This window comes from Mobula hypostoma, chromosome 2, assembly GCF_963921235.1.
Source record: "Mobula hypostoma chromosome 2, sMobHyp1.1, whole genome shotgun sequence".
Taxonomy (NCBI): domain Eukaryota; kingdom Metazoa; phylum Chordata; class Chondrichthyes; order Myliobatiformes; family Myliobatidae; genus Mobula; species Mobula hypostoma.
In genome coordinates, this window is record NC_086098.1 from 41,177,120 (window position 1) to 41,200,693 (window position 23,574).

General features: G+C 42.0%; 1 protein-coding gene across 1 annotated transcript in view; it reads left to right on the forward strand.

The window, feature by feature from the left end:
• Positions 1–2,923: 2,923 nt before the first annotated feature.
• The window catches only part of LOC134339515 (dystrobrevin beta), a 587,877-nt gene continuing 567,226 nt past the window's right edge, over positions 2,924–23,574 (forward strand). The window contains exon 1 of the mRNA XM_063036126.1: positions 2,924–2,955. The gene's annotated coding sequence lies outside the window, so the exon portion shown is untranslated. The remainder of the gene's footprint in view (positions 2,956–23,574) is intronic.

Genomic DNA, 23,574 nt, shown 5'->3' on the forward strand with positions numbered 1-23,574 from the left:
AATCCAGAAGGGCGGTCATGCCATCAGACCTGTTAGACCTCCTCCATTGCCATTTACCTCTTCAGACAATCCCTCAGGGTTGAGGATAACTTGCTTTCCACTCCAGTTCCATGCATTCTGATAAGAACAACAGAGAGCACACAGATTTTGCCACTGGTGTTCAGTAAGTGTCAGGCTGGTCAGGGAGGTGCGGGTTTTGTAGGGTGGGGCATTCCTTCCACTTTCTGCTTCTGGGGCTCTCTGCTCCAGATGCATAGACCCAAGAGCTCTGTCAACGATGGGAGATGGAAAGTCATGGTTCATTAAGACATCCTCAGAGCCAACTTGATGGAAAGCCTTGTATTTAAAGCAAGTAGAATGGAAATAGAGGAACATGGAAATTTGAATGGAGCCCTTAGATGAGACAGTGTGAGAGGAAATATGGCAGAGCTAGTCTGCAGGCTTGTAAAGGATGTTCTCCTGAGCACTGCCACTTATTTAGAATAACAAATATATTCACAACAGTTCATGAAAAAAGTCTGTAATACATAGGTTCCATGAGTAATGGTGGGCACATAAATGACTAGGTCTTCTTAAAAAATTCATCTTTGTCATTTACATCCTCTAAGGAAGGAGATCTGTCAAGCTTACCGATTCTGACCGGAGTTCAGTGAAATTTTTGGAAATGTAAAACAAAGCAGGAATACTGCTGGAAAACCTCAGCTGATCAGGCAGCATCCACAGATGGTACAGTAGAGTAGTGGTTACTGTATCACTTTACAGTACCAGCCATTGGAAGATCAGTGTTCAGTTCCTGCTGCTGCCTGTAACGAGCTGGTGTGTTCGCTATTCACCCCTACCCCAACATTCCTAAAGGTGTACAAGTTAGGGTTAATAAGTTGTGGGCATGCTACGTTGGTGCCAGAAGCATGGCAACACTTGCGGGCTGCCCCGAGCACATCTTCAGGCTGTGTTGGTCATTGACACAACGCATTTCACTGTGTAGGTTTACACGTGACAAATAAAGCCAATCTTTAACAGAGCTTAGTTTTATCAGAGCTGACAGGGGACAGTCTGATAAAAGGTCATTGACCTGAAATATTAACTCTGTTTCTGTCTCCACAAATGTTGCCTGAACTGTTCTCAATATTTATTGTTTCTTTATTACTACTATCATTATTATTATTATTATCATCATCATCATTATTCATATTAGCACAGTTTATTGTCTTTTTCACACCAGTTATGTCTTTCATTGATTATTGGATTTATTGAATATGCCCACAAGAAAATCAATCTCAGGGTTGTATATGGTGACATGTATGTACTTTGATAATAAATTTACTTTGAACTTTAAACTTTTGTGGAATGTTTCCAAAGATTCACTGTTTTCATTGTGGGCGATTCTTATCCTTAGAATTCAACTCTAACATGTCAGGAGCATCAAAGATTGGGCAATAAATGACTGCACTGCATCAAATTCCAAAAGACCAATTGGCTAAACACAGAATTTTTATATACTGTTGAGGCCTCAATCAGATACCCAGAGAAGAGAACTTTAAAAACAAGATTCATAATTTTAGTTGAAAACACATGGTCTTATTTCCTACTTTGTTTGTCTGTTATAAACTAGTCTACACTGCTGCTTTTATTAGTTGGAAGCGATTGTCACCTGAATAAATGTCATATTCAGACAGGCATTTCCAATATTAATACTGAGAACTGACACAGTTATATAGCACTCAGTCAAAATGATTGATGCTTTGCTGAGTGATTGATTGAATCATGTATTCCTCTCAATAATCTCCAAGGCAGCAGAAATTTGGTGTCTTTTTGACAGGACATAACAGAAATTGAATATTTGGAATCAAAGTGGGATCTCACACATAGATCGGGCTGGGGCAACATGACTGATTCCCTTTCTCAAAGGCTGATAATGGGCAGGGCTGTGATGAGACTATCTGAGATTTCTGTGTGTGCTCCAGTTTGGTCACATATCCCAAAGGCATGCCGATAAGTCAATTTGAAGCTGTGCATTTACTTTGGGCATAGATGGGTTGCAGGAGAATTTAAGGGTAGTCGGCGGGTATAAGTACAGAGTCATGGAGAAATAAGAGAAGGAGTGTCATATTAGATTTTGTAAAAACATTGGCTGAATGTCTGAGAGGTGAAAATAACAATTTACCTCTTCCTGATCTTGTAGCATTTCGGGTCTGTTGGTGGAAAATGTTTGTGAAGTGTCTATACAAGGTAAAGACTGTAGATCTGCTAATGTCTGCACAATGTCTGTTGATAGAAGCTGGAATTTTTCTTATTCTCAGGCATCATTAAAATATAAATGTCGGTCCAGTGATTTAATAGTTGGCCAGATGGATTTTTTTGGATTCAGGCTTATTGCTTATATGTAAACCTTTTTAAGTGTAAGGAATAAAATGAGTAACTATTACAATATTTAATTAATTGTTTTGTGAGGCCTGTGTTAATGGACACGAGAAGTGTTTGTAAAAAAAAACAGGCTGTGTGGAGACAAAAGATCAAAGAGTTTGTCTGTTTCTGGGTGTCTCTGTGCTTATGGAGCTCGTGTTTATGGGGGTGCCTTTCCTGGCTTCGTTGGACTTCACTCAAAGGCTGAAATGGTGATCGATTCCAAGGACCCAGGGGAATTTCAGGAATGAATCAGAATTTGGTGCTCCCATGACAACAGCAACAATCAAGTGGTGACTAAGAATCATGAGCCATGAACCTTTGTGCCTTGCAGAAATATATGATACTTGCTTTGTAGTATTTTGTGTGTTTTATTTGTGCTTTCTATTTTATGATGATAAATTAGGCTTAAGTTACCTTGTTGTGCTTGTACACTTATTACCGCATGTCCTGGGTGCTCAGATAGTCTGAGTCTGATTAATCCAGCTCATCACTGAATGGGGAAACAGGACTGACGGAATTGCTCTGCTGGAGCTAACGTGGACCTGATGGGTGAGTTTCTTCTTTCAGTATCAAAAGAAGTCAGTCAGTGCAAGTGAATAGTGATCCAGTGGACGCAACTGGAGTACCCTTATTGTAGGTAAACATATGACAGCTCGTCAGTATCTACAGATTTCATTGTGTTCCTATATGCAATGCAATAATGCAGAATCTGAGAGTTTTATACATGACAAAGTATACTCATAAGTGATCAGCAATGATATTGTAGCTTCACTTTTCAGTGAAATATTTTTATATGCGATTAATATTGCTGAAGATTTCAGAGTACAGTCTAGTTTCAAGCAAACCATTTGCATTCTCTCCATACAGATCATCATCCAGAATATTAATTCGTCTCCACTGCTTGCTGTGCCTGAATAAACCACTATTTAGGTTCCAAAGAAATGCTTCAGAGGAGGCAGTGACTTTAATTTCTCTGTGCAAGCTTTTAAGTAAATTGTAGGCATCTGTGAAGCATTCAATGCACATAAAAATGTATTTCCTTAGCAACTTTAGGATGACTGTGGAATACATTATTTGTAAGAACATAGCAGAGGAAATATTGGATAAGAGATTTATGTAATTGTCTTGCAATATTATTCAAATGGAGTTTCACAGGCATACGGGAAGGAGGGTAGGAGAAGATGGTGGCGCGACGCAGTGCGTGCGGCCGAAATGCTGTCGTATTTGTTAAGTAGGTACCGTGCACAATCCTGATTTGATGGAGACAGACGTGAGAAGCACAGAGGAACATCTGGAGAAACTTCTGAAATGCCCACTTTGCTGCCGCTGGTACTGTGCAATCAAGAATCTCCAGAGGGGAAGGACCCAAATCCTTGGCTTTGCCTATTGCCTGTTGCCAGGGCCGGGGTCGAAGCGCTCAGCAGAGGTGGTGCTCGGTGTCGGAGGGCTGGTCAGAGGCTCAAAGTTTTTGGACGGACTCAAGAGACGGCTGTGGTCGGGTGCTTCCAGGGTGCTGCATCGGCAAGTATGCGGCGCTGGAAGCTCATGGCAGGGAGAGTTTCTCCCTTCAACCATCTGCATGAGATGATGGGACTTTCGAGAGACTTTGAGACTTTTTTTTACCGTGCCCATGGTCTGCTCTTTATCAAATTACGGTTTTGCTTTGCACTGTTGTAACTATCCGTTATAATTATGTGGTTTTTGTCAGTTTTTTTAGTCTTGGTCTGTCTTGTGTTTCTGTGATATCATTCTGGAGGAACATTGTATCATTTCTTAATGCATGCATTACTAAATGACAATAAAAGAGGACTGCATGTCCTCATAATCTAATCTAATAATCTACTAGCCCCTGAAATTTGGACACTTGGATTTCTGTTATTTCCTGATGAGTTTTCAGCAATATCCACTTTCATGGCGTGTCAATAAATTACTTGCATCATTGATATGTTGTGGCCATTGTGTGAGTGGACAGTGTTAAATTGGTTAACAACCTTGGGTGAGAATAACTAAAGGTGAGAATTTAAGTTTGAGAAGTTAAAGGCACAACGAGTGTAGGCAGGATGGTAGTTCAGGAGGTGGAATGCTCCTTCTGTGAGAAGTGTGATTTCAGGGTACCTAACGGTCTCCCTGATTATTACATCGGCAGGAAGTGCTCCCAACATCAGCTCCTGACTGTCAAGGTCAAGGAACCTGGAGCTGGAGCTGGATGTACTCAGGACCATCTAGGAGGCTGAAAATCTCATAGACAGGTCTTTTTCTGAGGAGGTCATACCAAGAGTGCAGGCTTCAGGTTGTAGGTGGGTGACCAGCAGGAGAAGTAAGGGGATTAAGCATGGTTCCCCTGTGCCCATTCTCCTCAGTTGCAAGTATACTCCTACAGATACTGCTGGAGCGGGTGTCCTGTCAGGGCACAGCAGCAGCAGCCAGGCCAGTGGCACTGTGGCTGGCTCTGAGGGAAGGGTGAAGCCAGGAAGAGCAACTGTGTGATAGGAGACTGGATAGTTAGGGGGACAGACGGCAGATTCTGTGGCTACAAAAAAGAAGCCAGGATGGTGTGTTGCTTCTCAGGGTGTCTCAGAGTGGCAGCAGAAGACTCTCAAGAGGGAGGCCAAGCAGCCAGAGGTTGTGATGCATATTGGCACCAATGACCTCCTGTAGGTAGAAAGGGGGAAGAGGTCCTGTGCAGTGGATTTAGGGAGGTAGAGAAAAGGCTAAAGAATAGGATCTCCAAGGTAGTAATCTCTGGAATACTCCCAGTGCAACATGCTAGTTGAGGTAGGAATAGGGTGATGGTATTGATGAATGAATGACTGAGGAAGTGGTGCAGGGGGCAAGGTTACAAATTTCTGGATCATTGGAATCTCTTCTAGAGAAGGTATGACCTGTACTAGGTGGACGGGTTACACTTGAACCTGAGGAGGACCGATATCCTTGTGGGTTTGTTTGCTAGCGCTCTTGGGGATGGTTTAAACTCAGTTGGCAGGGGAATGGGAATTGGAATGATTGGGCTGAGGATGGGACAGTTGATGTACAAGTTGATGCAGTGTGTAGTGAGACTGTGAGGAGAGACAAGCAGATAGTAGGGCAAAATTGGGGTCAGTGGGATGAGTTGAAGTATAACATCTAGGCAAAATTGAAAAGGGTGATGAATACTGGACTGAAGGTGTTATATTTGAATGAATGCAGTATATGGAATAAGGTAGATGATATTGTAGTGCAGTTAGAGAATGGCAGGTGTGATGTTGAAGGCATCACTGAGTCATGGCTGAAAGAAGATCACAGTTGGGACCTTAAATCCAAGAATACATCTTATATTGAAAGAACAGGCAGGGAGGCAGATGAGGTGGGGTGGTTCTGTTTGTAAAAAGTGAAATCAAATCCTTAGAAAGAGATGACGTACGATCAGATGATGTCAAATCCTTGTGAAGTTAAGAAACTGCAAGAGTGAAAAGCCCCTGGTGGGATTATATACAGCCCCCGAACAGTAGCCAGGATGTGGGATATAAGTTGCAATGGGAGATAGAAAAAGCATGTAATAATGGCAATGTTACGGTAGTCCTGGGGATTGGAAGATTGGGAAAATTGGGTAGGTACAGGATCTCAAGAGAGGGAATTTGTACAGCTTTTTATAGCAGATTGTGGTTGAGCCCACAAGGGGAAAGACAGTTCTGGATTGGGTGTTGAGTCATGAACCAGATTTGATTAGGGAGCTTAAGGTAAAGGAACCTTTGGGAGACATGATCCTAATATGATAGAATTCACTCTGCAGTTTGAGAGGGAGAAGATAAAGTCAGGTGCATCAGTATTACAGTGGAGTAAAGAGAATTATCAAGAGGAGCTAGACAAAGTTGATTGGAAGGGGACATTCACAGGAATGACATAGAACAGCAGTGATTTGATTCGGAAGACGCCACCTGGAGAAAAAAATACACCCCAAAGGTGAAGAAATATTCTAAAGGGAGGATGAGGCAACCGTGGCTGACAAGGGAAGTCAAAGAGAAGATAAAACCAAAAGAGAGAGCATATAATATAGCAAAAAATAATAGGAAGTTAGGGGATTAGGAAGCTTTTAAATACTAACAGAAGACAACTAAAAAAAAAACCATAGAGAGAAAAGATGAAAAGTGAAGTTACAGTAAGTTAGTTAGAAATATCAGAGGATAGCAAAAGCTTTTTTAAATATAAAATGTGTAAAAGGGAGATGAGAATTAATTGGCCACTGGAAAATAATGCTGTAGAGGTAGAAATGGGGACAAAGAAATAGCAGATAAACTTAATAAATAATTTGCATCAGTGTTCACTGTTTAAGACACCAGCAGAATGCCAGAAATCCAAATGTCAGGGGACAGAAGTGAGTGTAGTTGCAACTACTAAGGAGAAGGTGCTTAGAAGCTGAAAGGACAGAAGTTAGGTAAGTCACCTGGACCAGATGGACGATATTCAAGGGTTCTGTAACAGGTATCTGAAGAGACTGGGGAGGCACTAGTAATGATCTTTCAAGAATCACAAGATTCTGGAATGGTTCCAGAGGACTGGAAAATTGCAAATGCCACACCACTCTTTAAGAAGAGAGAGAAGCAGAAGAAAAGAAATTATACGTCAGTTAGTCTGGTTTCAATGGTTGGAAATGTGTTAGGGTATTACTAAGGATGACATTTCAGGATGCATGGAGCCACATGATAAAGTAGGCTGAAGTCAGTATGGCTTCCTTAAGGGGAAATCTTGCCTGACAAATCTGTTGGAATTCTTCAAAGATTCAAGGTTCAAAGTATGTTTATCAGCAAAGTATGTATGCAGTAAACATCTCTGAAATTCATCTTCCCTACAGACAGTCACAAAGCCAAGAAGAACCATGGAACCAACCCCATTCAAAGAAAGACATCAAACCTTGCCCCCCCCACACACACACACACCCACCCACCCGCAAGTGGCGACAAAAAAATGAGTGAAAACAAAATATAAAACACAAAATCAAAAGGCATATTTCAGTTCAGTTCAGCTCAATGTACCTTACCTGTTGGCCGCCCCGATTCAAAAATTGCCCCAAAGTAGTAAAGGAAAAGGGGTGACCAGAACTAGAACACATCATAAACCTGAATTAGAGTCCAAATCTACCATCCATCTCAATTAACCCTTGTTTTGGCACCATCCATCGACAGCATCAAGGGAGAGAGTGGTTACTCAAACGCAAGTCCTTTTGCTTGGGAGCAGCGAGCAAGAGAGATCAGGAGACTGCCACACACGGACATCTTCTCTGGCAGCAGTGAGCGAGAGGCTGGTAGACAGCGCTGAACGTTTGCTTTCCATCTGCACCTGCTTCGATGGTTTCAATCTTCTCAGCACTTTAATCAGTGAGCTTGGCAAGAGATGGAGTTGATCATGGGCTTGCGCCCTGTCTCCTGACTCCTGGCCCCCTGGACTCCAAGCTGCACGCTTTGGTTGCAGCATTGTAGAATATTCTCAGAGACAGCAAAGTGCCAGGTCACCCAATCAGCACAAAATCACACTGCCAGAATGTAGATAACCGGAAATAACAGGCAGGATCGACAAAGGGGAGTCAGTGGACGTTGTGCACTTGGATTTTCAGAAGGCCTTTAACAAGGTGCCACACCTGAGGCTGCTTAACAAGATAAGAACCCATGGTATTACAGGAAAGATACCAGAATATGTATAAGATCGGCTGATTAGCAGGAGGCAAAGAGTTGGAATAAAGGGGGGCAATTCTGGTTGGCTGCCAGTGGTGTTCTGCAGGGGTTGGTATTAATGCTGCTTCTTTTCACATTATATGTCAATGATTTAGATGACAGAGTTGTTGGCTTTTTACGCAGTTTACAGTTGATACAAAAATAGCTGGAGAGGCAGGTAGTCTGCAGAGGGAATTGGACAGATTGGACACTGGAGTTTAGAAGAATGAGGGGGTGGATCTCATATGAAATCTATTGAATATTAAAAGGACTAGACAGAGTGGATGTGGAGAGGATGTTTCCTATCATGGGCGAGTCTAGGACCAGAGGGCACAGCCTCAGAACAGAGATGAAAAGCAATGAGAAGCAGAGAGTGAATTCCACTGATTCACCATTGCCACAGATGGCTGTGGAGGCCAAGTAATTCAGTATATTTAAAGCAGAGGTTGATAGGTTCTTTGTTTGTTAGGGCATAAATGGTCACAAAGAGGAGGCAAGAGAATGGGTTTGAGAGAGTTAATACATCAGCCATGATTGCTAGGCAGAACAGACACAATGGGCCAAATGACCTAATTCTGCTCCTGTACCTTCTGATCTTATATCCAAATCAAAGCACAACAAAGCATCACCCTAGTTACTTCACTGACGCAATGAGGCTTTCGATTCTCCTGTCATGACTGGATGGAAAATAATCATTGAAGCTGGTCTTGGGAATTGAGGCATTACTATTGCAGCAAATGGTCTTAACTTCAGAAACAGATCATGTAGATTTGCAGAAAAGGAAAACATGCAAGTTTAACCCGCAAACTTCAGCATTTAAATTAAAATTCAATATGAAATGTAATTTAGAAATGTGGTTGATGAAGAGGGAGACTAGAAAAGACATGAGCAGGAAAGGGAAACTTACTGGGTGCAAATTTTGGGTGTGTGGTCTGATTATATTGGATTTACATCTTTTGAGGACTCCATAAAAGATAATGTGCTCTCTTTTGCAACTAATTGAGGCAGTTCCAGCCATAACATGGATGTATTAGGGAGTGTTCTTCGTAATTTATTCTAAGATGCAGGCATCAGAGAATGGCCAGATCAACACATTCCTCATTGCCCGTGAGAAATCCTCATTCTGGTGCAAACTGACTTGTGAGTTACAGATGTGCACAGCCACTTTAAGGGATTTTTCTTGCTCTGGAGGTGAGAAGCCTTATCTGGCATGAACAAAACTTGGCTACATGGGACAGGATTTATCAGTATTTGGAAAAGCATCGAAAACATTCATGAAATTTGAACTCCTAAGACCCTGACGTTTGATGGCAATGGGCAGAATGCCCTGAAAGAAGTGAAGAGTTGTAAAAAAAAACCCTACCATCCAAGACATTCCCTGTTCTCATTACTACCATCAATGAGGAGGAGCCTGAAGACCCAGAATCAATGTCTTAGGAACAGCTTCTTCCTTCTGCCATCAGATTTCCGAAGGTTCATGAACACTATCTCACTGTTCTTCTTTGCACTGTTTACTTATTTACTTTTAAAATTGCAACTTAAAGTAATGTGTTATGTTTACATTGCACTGTTCCCACAGAACAACACATTTCACCACTAACATCAATGACAATAACCCTGATTCAGTCTCTAATTCAGAAACTATCTTGTAAAAAATTTCAAACACCAGCTGTTGAGATGTGGTTTAATCCACTAACAGATTATTGGGACAGGGCCTTTTGGGGGAAGGCTGATTACGATGATATTAGTCAGGAACTTGGGAGCATAAAGTAGGAACAGATGTTCTCAGGCAAGTGCACAGCAGAAATGTGGAGGTTGTTTTGAAGCTCTTGCATGGGGTTCTGGATAGGTTTGCCCCACTGAGATGGAAAGAATGGCTGGTTGAAGGAACAGTGAGGAGGAACAAGAGAGGAAGAAAGAAGCAAACTTCAGATTTAGGAAGCAAAAATTAGACAGAAGAGAGTTAAAAGATAGTCAGGAAGGAGCTTAAGTAGGGACTTAGGAGACCTGGAAGGAGTCATGAGAAGGCCTTGCCACACTCTAGGTAGAACAAGAGTATGACTAGATTGAAGGTAGGACCGCTCGGGGATAAAGCGGGAAATATGTACCTGGAGTTGAAGGAGGTAGGGAAGTCCTTTATGAATACATTGCTTCAGTGTCCAACAAGGAGAGGGGCTTTGATGAATGTGAGGTCAGAGTAGAAAAAGTTAATATGCTAAAACATGTCAATGTGAAGAAAGAGGCAATGGTGGAACTTCTCAAAAACATTTGGATAGATAAGTACTCCGAATCAGACAGGTTACTATGAAATGAGAGGGGGGAGATTGCTGAGGCATTGAAATAATCTTTACGTCTTCCCTTGCCATAGGACTCATAACAGAGGATTGGAGGACGGCAAGTGTTCCATTATTCAAGATAGGTAACAGGGATAATCCTGGGAATTATACACCCAATGAGTCTTATGTCAGTGGAGGGCAAAATAATGGAGAGGATTCTTGGGGACAGAATTTATCACCATTTGGAAGAGCATATGCTTATTAGGGATAGTCAGCATTGTTTTGTGAGGAACAGGTCAAGCCTCATAAGCCTGATTTGAGTTTTTTATGGAGGTGACAAAACAAATTGATTAAGGTAGAGTGAATTTGACAAGGTTCCCCATATTAGGCTCTTCCAGAAAGTCATGAGGCATAGGATTCATGGAAAACCACCTGCATGGATTCAGAACTGGCTTCCCTACAGAAGACAGATGGTGGTAGTAGGTAGAAAACATTCTACCTGGAGGTCAGTGACCAGTGTTGTTCAGCAGGGATCCGTTCTGGGACCCCTATTCTTTTTGGTTTTTATAAATGACCTGGATGAGGAAGTGGAAAGGTTAGTTAGTAAATCTGCAGATGACACAAAGGTTGCCGATGTTGTGCACAGTGCAGAAGGTCATCATAAGTTACAATGGGATATAGACAGCTTGCAGTACTGGTCAGGGAATTGGCATATGGAGTTCAATATGGAAAAAATGAGAAGTTATACACTTTGGAAGATTGATCTTAAATGTTAATGGCAAGATTCTTAACAGCATGGAGGAACAAAGGGACATTGTGGTCCAAGATCATAGACCCCTCAAATTTGCCACACACATTGCTAAGGTGGTTAAGAAGGTGTATGGTGTGTTGACCTTCATTCATTGATGAACTGAGCTCAAGAGCCAAAAGGTAATGATGCAGCTCTATAAAACTCACGCTTGGAGTATTATGTTCAGTTCTGGTCACCTCAATATGGAAGCTTCAAAGAGGGCTCAGAGCAGTTTTACCAGACTGCTCTCTGGATTAGAGAACAGGTCTTATGAGTAAAGGTTGAGTGAGCTCGTACTTTTCTCTTTGGAGTGAAAGAAGATGAGAGGTGACTTGTTGTGAAGATTATGGGAGGCATAGATAGAGTGGACAGCCAGTACCTTTTTCTGAGGTTGCCAATGGCCAATAAAGAGGACATCCTTTTAAGATGAGTGGGGGGAAGCTTAGGGCAGATGTCAGATGTAGTTTATTTACACAGAGAGTGGCAAAAGCCTGCAATGCATTGCCAGGGATGGCTGATACAATGGGGACATTTAATAGGCACATGGATGTAAGAGAAATGAAGGGTTATGGGCTATGTAGAAGGGAGCATGGAGTATTATCAGGGATTATGTAGTAGCATCATGGGCATTAAGGACAATACTGTGCTTTATGCTCTATGTTTTATTTGTATGCCACCCAGTTACACCCTTGATTATAGGATCATTCATCAAAATCTATTATCAGATTTGTCCTTTGACATTGGACTTCCTTTTCGGCTGAACAAGTTAAGTACACTCTCACTAAACTTAAAACGAACTGACAAGCCATGAAGACTTTGTTTCCATCACCAGGCAGCCTAAGGCAGAATCATCATCGACTCCCAGAATCCCTTGGAAGAACATTGTTTTCACCAAAGGTTTCAAGTAGTATTGCACATACGTAATTCTACATTCACCACCACAAAGAATTCTCCTCTGTTTATTCAATTAATTTTCACTTCACAAATTTTCCATCCATTTTTGAAAACATGGGCACAAACGGATCTTACGGATGTTACAGACAAAATGCTGAAGGAACTTGGTGGTTCAGGCAGCACGTCTGGAGAGAAATGGAAAATCGATTTTTCAGGTCAGGACCCTTCATCTGGACAGCACCTGCGTGCTATTGTGTCTCCACTTTATGGATGACAGTTACTTTTCAGTATCTCTGTCATTCACTCTCCTCACATGGACCTGGAATATTAACACAGCAGCAATTATGGAGCTTACATATAGATTGTGGAATAGGACTAACAAGTCAAAATCTCTTCGTCAGCTGCTGTACTTAGAGGACAACATCTGAAATAAATATCATTTCTTTATCTCATGGTCTCCTGGGCTTTGGACCAAATTTTCATTCACATGTTTTTGTAATCATGAAAGAAAAGGGCTCGACAAATGATGAATTAACTCACTAATTGTAAGGTTTGCCAGCTCAGTAATTAAATCCACAGAAGGTTGATTTCTCTTTGTTCATTGTTCCTCTGCTGCTGCTTGTGATGCATTTATGAGCAGCACAATGGAACAACCTACAGACCTGCCGCCTCACAACTCCAGTCACCTGACTTCAGTCCTGACTTCCAGAGCTGACAGTTTGCTCTGTCTCTCTCTGGCCGTGTGGGTTTCCTCTGGATGTTCTACTTTAATTCCACATCCCAAATATGTGTTGATTGGTAGTTCATGTGTAGGTGAGAGGTGGAATCTGAGAGGAATGTGGGAAGAATAAAATGGGATATGTTTAAGTGGGTGTCTCATGGCTACTGTAGATCCTGTGGGCTGAAAGACTATAACACCATAAGACCATAACATATCGAAGCATATTTGGCTCATTGAGTCTGCTCTGCCAGTTCATCATGGCTGATCCAACTTCCCTCTCAGCCCCAATCTCCTGTCTTCTCCCCATATCCCTTCACGCCCTGACTAATCAAGAATCTATCAACATCTGCCTTAAATATACATAAAGACTTGGCCTCCACAGCTCCTGTGGCAAAGAATTCCACAGATTCACCATGTTCTGGCTAAAGAAATTCCTCATCTCCATTCCAAAAGGATGCCCCTCTACTCTGAGGGTGAGTCCTTTGTGCTTAGGCTCTCCCACCATGGGAAACATCCTCTCCACATCCACTCTATCAAGGCCTTACCATTCAATACATTTCAATGAGTCACCCCTCTTTCTTCTAAGTTCTAGTGAATACAGGCCCAGAGCCATCAGATGTTCTTCATATGACAAGCCATTCAATCCTGGAATCATTTTTGAGAATCTCTTTTGAACCCTCACCAGTTTCAGCACATCCTTTCTAAGATAAGGGGCCCAAAACTGCACACAATATTCCAAGTGAAGCCTCACCAGTGCCTTACAAAGTTTCAAACTTATAACCTTGCTTATATTCTAGTCCTCTCGAAATGAATGCTAATATTGCATTTACCTTCCTCACCATAGACTCAACCTGCACAAAGACTCCCAAGTCCATTTGTGTCTCAGTTTTTTGTATTTTCTCTCCATTTAGAAAATAATCAACCCTTTCATTTCTTCTACCAAAGTGCATGACCATACACTTCCTGACACAGTATTCCATCTGCCAATTCTTTGCCCATCCTCCTAATCTGTTTAAGTCCTTTTGTAGTCTCTCTTCTTCCTCAACACTACCTTTCTTTCCTCCTATCTTCATATCATCTGTAAACTTTGCAACAAAGCCATCAATTCCATCATCCAAATCATTGACATATAACATAAAAAGAATTAGACCCAACGCAGACCCTATGGAACACCACTAGTCTCCGGCAGCCAGTCAGAAAAGGCTTCCTTTATTCCCACCCTTTGCCTTCTGCCATTATCCATGCTAGAATCTTTCCTGTAATGCCATGGGTTTACAGCTTACTAAGCAGCCTCATGTGTGTCAACTGGTCAAAGGCCTTCTGAAAATCCAAGTACACATCATCAACCAATTCTCATTTGTCTACCCTGCTTGTTACCACTTCAAAAAATTCCAAAGGATTTGTCAGGCAAGTGTTTCTATTGAATCATGCTGACTACGGCCTACGTTCCTCCAAGTATCCTTAGACCTCATCCTTAATGATCGACTCCAATATCTTCCCAACCACTGAGGTCAGAGTAACTGGCCTGCAGTTTCCTTTCTTCTGCCTCTCTTCCTTCTTGAAGAGTGGAGTGACAATTGCAATTTTCCAGTCTTCTGGATCCATTCCAGAATCCAGTGATTCTTGGAAGATCATTATCAATGCCTCTACAATCTCTTTCAGGACTTTGGGGTGTACACCATCTGGTCCAGATGACTTATCTACCAACACACATCAAAGTTGCTGGTGAACGCAGCAGACCAGGCAGCATCTGTAGGAAGAGGTGCAGTAGACGTTTCAGGCCGAGACCCTTCGTCAGGACTAACTGAAGGAAGAGTGAGTAAGGGATTTGAAAGTTGGAGGGGGAGGGGGAGATCCAAAATGATAGGAGAAGACAGGAGGGGAGGGATGGAGCCGAGAGCTGGACAGGTGATAGGCAAAAGGGGATATGAGAGGATCATGGGACAGGAGGTCCGGGAAGAAAGACAAGGGGGGGGGACCCGGAGGATGGGCAAGGGGTATATTCAGAGGGACAGAGGGAGAAAAGAGAGAGTGAGAGAAAGAATGTGTGTATAAAAATAAGTAACAGATGGGGTACGAGGGGGAGGTGGGGCATTAGCGGAAGTTAGAGAAGTCGATGTTCATGCCATCAGGTTGGAGGCTACCCAGACGGAATATAAGGTGTTGTTCCTCCAACCTGAGTGTGGCTTCATCTTTACAGTAGAGGAGGCCGTGGATAGACAAGTCAGAAAGGGAATGGGATGTGGAATTAAAACGTGTGGCCACTGGGAGATCCTGCTTTCTCTGGCTTATCTACCTCCAGATTTTTCAGTTTCCCAAGAACCTTCTCTCTAGCTATGGTAACTTCACACACTTCATGCCCGCTGACACTTGGAACTTCCACCATACTGTTAGTGTCTTCCACAGTGAAGACCTGCTTCTATACTTGAAGGGTTGGGCTTCATGATGGGAAGCAGTTTTCTGGCTCTTTATGTAAATGATCTTTCTTCAGTTGCCCATGCCAGATTTCAATATATTTCTTCATCATGGGGCAGCATAACCAAGCCACTTCTATCAGAGATCATTAAATCAAGATCAACCATGAATTCTGATTTCAGTCCCTGCCTTTTCCTCACAAGTCAAATAGTTGCATCACACAGGAGATACAAGCCTTAAGAGAGCTTTGTCTTGTGCAGCAGAACAAGACCTATCACAACACTCTAATCAGCTGAAATAATCCAAGTTCCGAGGCCATCTTGTGTATTGCAACAGCACAAAAGCATACTTATATCAAGAAGCAAAGGGAGAGCGAAGGTGTTCAGGATCAGTCAATGGGTAAATAAGGAACAATGATCTAAAGGTAATACATGAGATTCGCCTCACCAACATTTACATCTCACCTATTAAACCAAAAATCAAACTGACACGCTAACCTCATCCACTTGTCTGGATATAAACCTTTCGTTCAGAGGTATCAGGCTTTTGTATCAGCCACCAGTGGAAAACCCAGGGATGTTAGATTGATATAAATCAGAAACATCACTGTTCTGACCCTTGGTCCCCAGAGCATGCTGGTTCTATTTCTTCTGGCAACCTGGATTGAAGAATCTGGCAAGGTATCTCTGGAGTCAACTTTTATTTAAGTTACTTTCCTGACTGATACGTAAACGTCTTCACTTTTGCACTTTGTTTATCATGGGTGCTGCTATAATTAGCAAAGACTGACTGTTAATTGATCATCATTCAGTTACAAACCCTCAGTATAGGAGTGAGTAGTATTTGCACTTTGGTGCCACTGGCCCTCCCAGCGTCTAGTGGACCTCCCAGCAAGGCTCCGGAAACAGATCTTCACTGAAGAATGGAGTGACAGTGTTGCAGCATCGAAGAATAAAGCTGCGACGCTGCCTTTCTGGATCTCACAGATGAAGACATTGGACTTCATCATCTGATCAGCCATCCAATACATAATGTGTGAAATCTCTGTGATTTTCAGCTTGAAGGCCTCAACATTTAGGGGAGACATCTCCAGATATCATTGCAAAATGTCCATTCTTTACATATTCTATCACCCCCCCCCCAACCCAACTCCTTACCCCATGCACTGCTCATTCATTGCTCTTCTGGTAATCTCCTTCTTGTGTGGTTGTTAGGTGGCTTGGATTGCTGGTATGATTGGTAGTGAAGTGTCTGAATAGATTTTCTTCCTTCATTGTTTCTGCTTGACAACGCAAAGTGTCATGACAAGAAATCGAGTGGTTAGTGAGGAGAATGGACCATTGACAGGTTGTGTTCACATATGGCTCTTTGGAAAATGGGACACAGAGATTTTGACAAAAGCTTTATCACGATGAAGAAGTATGGAAAAATGCTTTTGTGAACTCAGGGTGATACTTGCCCTCCGCTCTCTGCTCATCCATCAGCAACAAAAACATCTTGAACAGCGGAGAAAATCAAGGGTGATGGTGTCAAGGGTGGGGATACCGGTTCATCTGTGTTTGTTTTCTCTTTTACAAAGAATTCAAAACGTGAGGTTGGCCTTGAGCAGATGGATGTATGTGCAAGGAGCCTTGTGCAGCTTGTTGGACATTAACAATGAGCCTTAAAATTTTACAACAAATTGAAGGGGAAATTTTTAGATGATTTCCTCTTCAAAGGTGGGTGCAGTTTCTCTTGTATGGCTATCCTGTGCCATTATTAATGACTAATGATATTTGTTAGTAGCTGAGCTCAGAGTGACTGTCCAGAATACTTCCTTCAGCTGAATCAGATAACAATCTCTGGGCTTGGTCTCTGATGTAATTGTCTTCTGTTTTCCTCACTGTGGAGTTAATGGGCCAGAAAACTAAATTCTTCTTTCTGGGAATGCTTGGCTAGTTAAAATTTGACTAAATGCCATATCATATCCACGGATTGATGTGGAGATTATGTTGCTGTTTGTCCACAGCAGTTCAACTCTGGTGAGAATCTGGGCAGATTCACCACAATGCCGTTTATCCAGGGGAGGCTCCATCCTCCCACTTCCCATGATGATCACTTAGCAGTGGAACATCTGAAGTTAAGCACTAAAAAGTAGGTTTTAATATTTTCAAGATTTCTGTACGGATATGCCACAACTAAAAATATTCTCAGAATGATAGTTGTGAAGAGTTCTGCATGAAAACAATTTGTATAGCTTCCTGAAGGTGGATTTGACACAAAAAAATGTTGTTTTGCTCTGATTAATGATTTCATTTGCTGGGCAGGTTACATTTCCCTTTGCTCATCTGCTTAAAAGAATCTTATGGCATTAAATGCTTCTGAAAGTCAGTATTCTCGCAAGATTCTCTCGTGGTGTAAAACAGATTGGAACTGTTAGATGCAGAAAATGACATTTAGTTGCTAATTAACACTTTTTTAAATATTCCGTGAACTACTGTATATAATCTATTATCACCAGTGCCTCATTAAATTTCATGGCTTCGCTCTTCCTAAAATCACATTAGAATCCCCGTTGCAGGTGTCATCAACAAGAGACTTTTATACCCCGGTTCTCAACATAGCCAGTATCTCTGCTTCCAAGCAATAATGTGTTGACTGTAGATTATTCCTCTAGAGAAATTCCAGTTCTCTTCAGTGCACATCAGTAATTGCATATGTCAGAGAAAGGTGAAAGTGCTTACATTGTCGATGAAATTACTTGTATCTTAACAAGCTTTATTTCAGCCAGTGTAATTAAGGAATAATTTTATTCCTTCACTGTTGTGAGGGGAGCACTGAATAGAGAACTATTCATCACAAAGCATATTCCTATTTAGATAAGATTTTGCTTTTCTTCACATTGTTCTTTGTTTGAATTGTGCCAAACAAAGTAAGTGTCACTGATGGTAGGAAGATGGGCTTCGGGGCGGAGTGAAGTGATGATGGCGCTAAACGGTGCCTCCTTTGCTTACATCTTCGGAAACAGCTCTATTCGTATCTTTGATATCTCTTTCTTTTCCTTTTCAAGGTTCTTTTGAAGACCTTGACCTGGAGTTACACTCTGACTTCGGTTCTTTACAGGAATGGGACCCACTCTCAGGGTCTCACGACTGGCTGTTATTTTGATATCCCAAATTACCGGGTGAACGAGTAGTCTTTGGGGTACTGCAAGTCCGTGTTTTTATTGATGCTTTGCTGCATGCTTGAGTGCTTGGTGGAGGGCGCCGATGCTTTTTTGCTGGTAGGGAAGGGTGGGGGGGGGGTTGTTGACTTACTGATGCTTATGCATAGGAGGGGGGGCTTTGGGGTTCTAACGTTTTAACTGTCATTCATTCTTTGGGGCACAACTCTGTTTTCATGGATGTTTGCAAAGAAAAAGAATGTACATTGTATACATTTCTCTGACATTAAATGTATCTATTGAGATCTACTGAAACAAAAAAGAATATAAATTGTCTCCTTATCTCAATGGATTTAAAAAAAAACTTTTTTCATTTTAGGTCAGAGGTAGTATGCAGGGTATGATTAGACACCTGCTGTACTTTGAAGCTGTAAGTTCTTCCAGCTGTGGTTTAAATGGGTTACCATGTGCTACCGACAAAGGAACATGTGGGTGGCATGTGATAATTCAGTTATACCATGTGTAATGGCCCTTACACTGCAGGTAAGGCCTGTGTAACCCAGGTTAATTAAACCCAAAGATGCAACATTGGAAAGCTCCACCTGTGGAGGGATGAAAACAGGGTTTATCAGAGAGATCTTGGAAAGAAAGCTTTGCGAGAATGAGGCATGGCTGTTGTAGGCGTGGACAAGTGAGGGAGATGTGCAATCTGTTCGAAACTAAAGATGTAATCTGTTAAGAGTGGAATTAGTGGTGAGTATCTTTACACTACTTACTTGAAAACCCCAGGGTGAAACCCCTGGAAGACAGAATATAGTGATAAAAAATTTATTGAAGCTATAGCTACTACAGGCAGTAGCTATAGTGAGACAATTTTGGCAGAGATGAGTGTCCAAGATCTCTACTGTGTAACTGGGAATTAGTTCTGTTAAATCACGCCAAGGGTTTTGGGTAGTTTTTTTTTTGTGTAAGTATTGTGAATGGACTTTCCATGGATGATCAAATACTTCATTCAAAAAACCAAGAAACAAGGTGGCAAGCCACCCAAGATTGAAGAACCAGCACGGGATCGAAATGTTTCATGATGTAGAGGATTTAATACAGTTAGATGTATAAGGTTATTTTCATTTGAAGAATCTGAATTTGATTTTCTGCAAGAACTGATCATTTTTGCAAAGACTTCTTTTTATGCTGTAGATCAGCGATTTAGATAATGGAGTAGATGGCTTGTTGCCAAGTTTGCAGCTGATTTGAAGATTGGTGGAGGGGCAGGTAGTGTTGAGGAAACAGGTGGGCTGCAAAATGACTTAAACAGATTTGGACAATGGGCAAGAAAGTGGCAAATGAAATACAATTTGGAAAATGCATGGTCATGCACTTTGGTAGTAGAAATAAATGTGCAGACAATTTTCTAAACAGGGAGAAAATCCAAAAATCTGAGATGCAAAAGGGGCTTGGGAGGCCTTGTGCGGGACATTCTAAAGGTTAACTCGCAGGAGAGGAAGATAAATGCAATGTTAGCATTCACTTCCAGAGGTCTAGAATACAAGACAAGAGAAAATCTGCAGATGCTGGAGATCCGACCAATACAAACAAAGTGCTGGAGGAACTCAGCAGGCCAGGCAGCACCAATGGAAAAAAGTACAGTCTTCATTTTAGGCCAACTTTCAGCCCGAAACGTCCACTGTACTTTTTTCCATAGATGCTATCTGGCTTGCTGAGTTCCAGCATTTTGTGCGTGTTTGTCTAGAGTACAAGAGTAGCCATGTGATGCTGAGGCTTTATAAGACACTGGTGAAGCCTCACCTTGAGTACTATGAACAGTTTTGGGCTCATCTAAGAAAAGATGTGCTGGAATTGGAGAAGGTTCACTCCCACTCTTCCCCCTTCTGCCTGTCACGTTCTGCCCAGTTAAAATGAGAACTTGAGAAATCATATCTTAAATTATTCTGGACCCATTGCAGATGGAGCCTATTCTGATTCAATAGCTTTGCTGGTGAACCTGCCCAGATTCTCACCTGAGTTTAACTGCTGTTTCTCCAACTTTGGGTAGCTCACTCTGTCTTTCTGTCTACTTCAGAGCTTATTATTTCTGTCTCCATCATTTTGGCTCAGTTTTTCTTTAACTGCATAATATAGTAAGTCCAACTGGGCACAGCCTTCAGTCTTACCATAAGCAAGACTCTGCACAAAGAAGTTTAATCTGACCTTACTGCTATATTCACTCATTTGGTCTCCCCATAACAGAGATACTATCTTTGTTCTACCCATCCCTCCCCACTTCTCTCCTACTGAAAATTAAGTTTCCTCTCTTTCCCATTTCTGATGAAATTACCTTTTCCACAGATGCTGCCTGCCCTGCTAATTTTTTTCCAGCATCTTCTGTTCCTTTTTCAGATTTCCAGCAAGCATATTAGAGCTGTGTTCTGTAACTGGGCTAATAATCCACAGACCAGAGCTGAAATCCATAGCAGCACTGAAAGTTCAATTCAGTTAATAATCTGCACTTAACAAAAAAAAATAACTTATTATTAGTAATGTTAATGGCAGAATTATCGAATTGTCATAAAACCAGATCGAAAAGGTCAGAACGTCAGGACCAGAGGAGAGGTGAACTCAACACCACCTTGCTCACTTTGAAAGGGAGAACACAACTACACCTGTGAAGATCCCTGCTGCTCCTGATGACTCTGTGATCTCTGTCTCAGAGGCCAATGTTAGGCTGTCTTTAAAGAGAGTGAACCCTCGCAAGGTGGAAGGTCCCAATGGAGTATCTGGTAAGGCTCTGAAAACCTGTGTCAACTAACTGACAGAAGTATTCAAGGACACTTTCAACCTTGCACTGCTACAGGTGGAAGTTCCCACTTGCTTCAAAAAGGCAACAATTATACCAGTGTCTAAGAAGAATAATGTGAGCTGCCTTAATGACTATCGCCCGATAGCATTCACATCCACAGTGATGAAATGTTTTTAAAGGTTGGTCATGACCAGACTGAACTCCTGCCTCAGCAAGGACCTGGACCATTTGCAATTTGCCTATTGCCACAATAGGTCAACGGCAGACGCAATCTCAATGGCTCTCCACACAGCTTTAGACCACCTGGACAACACAAACACCTATGTCAGGATGCTGTTCATTGACTATAGCTGAGCATTTAATACCATCATTCCCACAATCCTGATTGAGAAGTTGCAGAACCTGGGCCTCTGTACCTCCCTCTGCAATTGGATCCTCGACTTCCTAACCAGAAGACCACAATCTGTGTGGATAGGTGATAACATCTCCTCCTCGCCGATGATCAACACTGGTGCACCTCAGGAGTGTGTGCTTATCACACTGTTCTACTCTCTGTATACCCATGACTGTGTGGCTAGGCATATCCCCTTCTCAAACACCTTCTCATTAGCATTAAGAAGCTGTGCCAATTTTTGGTTAGTGCTGCCATTTGGGCTGCTGTTGTTTGTTGATACCACACTGAATGTTAGCCCTCCACTTTTCAATACATACGAGTGGCTGGGTGGGAGACGCCAGAGAGTGGTGGTGGATAACTGTTTGTCAGATTGGAGGCTGGTGACTAGTGGTGTGCCTCAGGGATCTGTACTGGGTCCAATGTTATTTGTCATATACATTAATGATCTGGATGATGGGGTGGTAAATTGGATAAGTAAGTATGCAGATGATACTGAGATAGGTGGAGCTGTGGATAATGAAGTAGGTTTTCAAAGCTTGCAGAGAGATTTAGGCCAGTTAGTAAAGTGGGCTGAAAGATGGCAGATGGAGTTTAATGCTGATAAATGTGAGGTGCTACATTTTGGTAGGACTAATCAAAATAGGACATACATGGTAAATGGAAGGGCATTGAAGAATGCTGTAGAACAGAGGGATCTAGGAATAATGGTGCATAGTTCCCTGAAGGTGGAATCTCATGTGGATAGAGGGGTGAATTTTGGTATGCTGGCCTTTATAAATCAGAGCATTGAGTATAGGAGTTGGGATGTAATGTTGAAATTGTACAAGGCTTTGGTGAGGCCAAACTTGGAGTATTGTGTACAGTTTTGGTCACCGAATTATAGGAAATATGTCAACAAAATAGAGAGAGTACAGAGAAGATTTACTAGAATGTTACCTGGGTTTCATCACCTAAGTTACAGAGAAAGGTTGAACAAGTTTGGTCTTTATTCTTTGGAGCGTAGAAGGTTGGGGGGGACTTGATAGAGGTATTTAAAATTGTGAGGGGGATAGATAGAGTTGACATGGATAGGCTCTTTCCATTGAGAGTGGGGGAGATTCAAACAAGAGGACATGAGTTGAGAGTTAAAGGGCAGAAGTTTAGGGGTAACATGAGGGGGAACTTCTTTACTCAGAGAGTGGTAGCTGTATGGAACGAGCTTCCAGCAGAAGTGGTTGAGGCAGGTTTGATGTTGTCGTTTAAAGTTAAATTGGATAGATATATGGACAGGAAAGAAATGGTGGGTTATGGGCAGAGTGCAGGTCGGTGGGACTAGATGAGAGTAAGAGTTCGGCACGGACTAGAAGGGCCGAGATGGCCTGTTTCTGTGCTGTAATTGTTATATGGTTATATGTTATGTGGGTGATTGATAAATCCCTGGCCTAAGGTAGAAGGAGTCAATTTTAGAAAACCTCGCACATTTATTTTTCAACATAGTCCCCTCCTACATTTACACACTTAGTCCAGCAGTCGTGGAGCATACGGATCCCTTCTTTGTAGAAGTCGGCGTCTTGGACCTCCAGAAAGTGGTCCACATCAGGGGTGATTGGTAAGTTCGTGGCCTAAGATGAGTTATACAGCTCTCGTTACATGCACGTGCAGTTCAACTCTTTGAGCGATTATGCAGAAAGTTTGAAGTTAATAACTCATCTCCTTCTCAAGTCAAGTCAAGTCACTTTTTATTGTCACTTCGACCATAACTGCTGGTACAGTACACAGTGAAAACAAGACAACATTTTTCAGGACCATGGTGCTACATGAACAATACAAAAACTACACTGAACTACATAAAACAACACAAAACTACACTAGACTACAGACCTATCCAGGACTGCATAAAGTGCACAAAACAGTGCAGGCATTACAATAAATAATAAACAAGACAATAGACACAGTAGAGGGTAGTAGGTTGGTGTCAGTCCAGGCTCTGGGTAATGAGGAGTCTGATGGCTTGGGGGAAGAAACTGTTACATAGTCTGGTCGTGACAGCCCGAATGCTTTGGTGCCTTTTGCCAG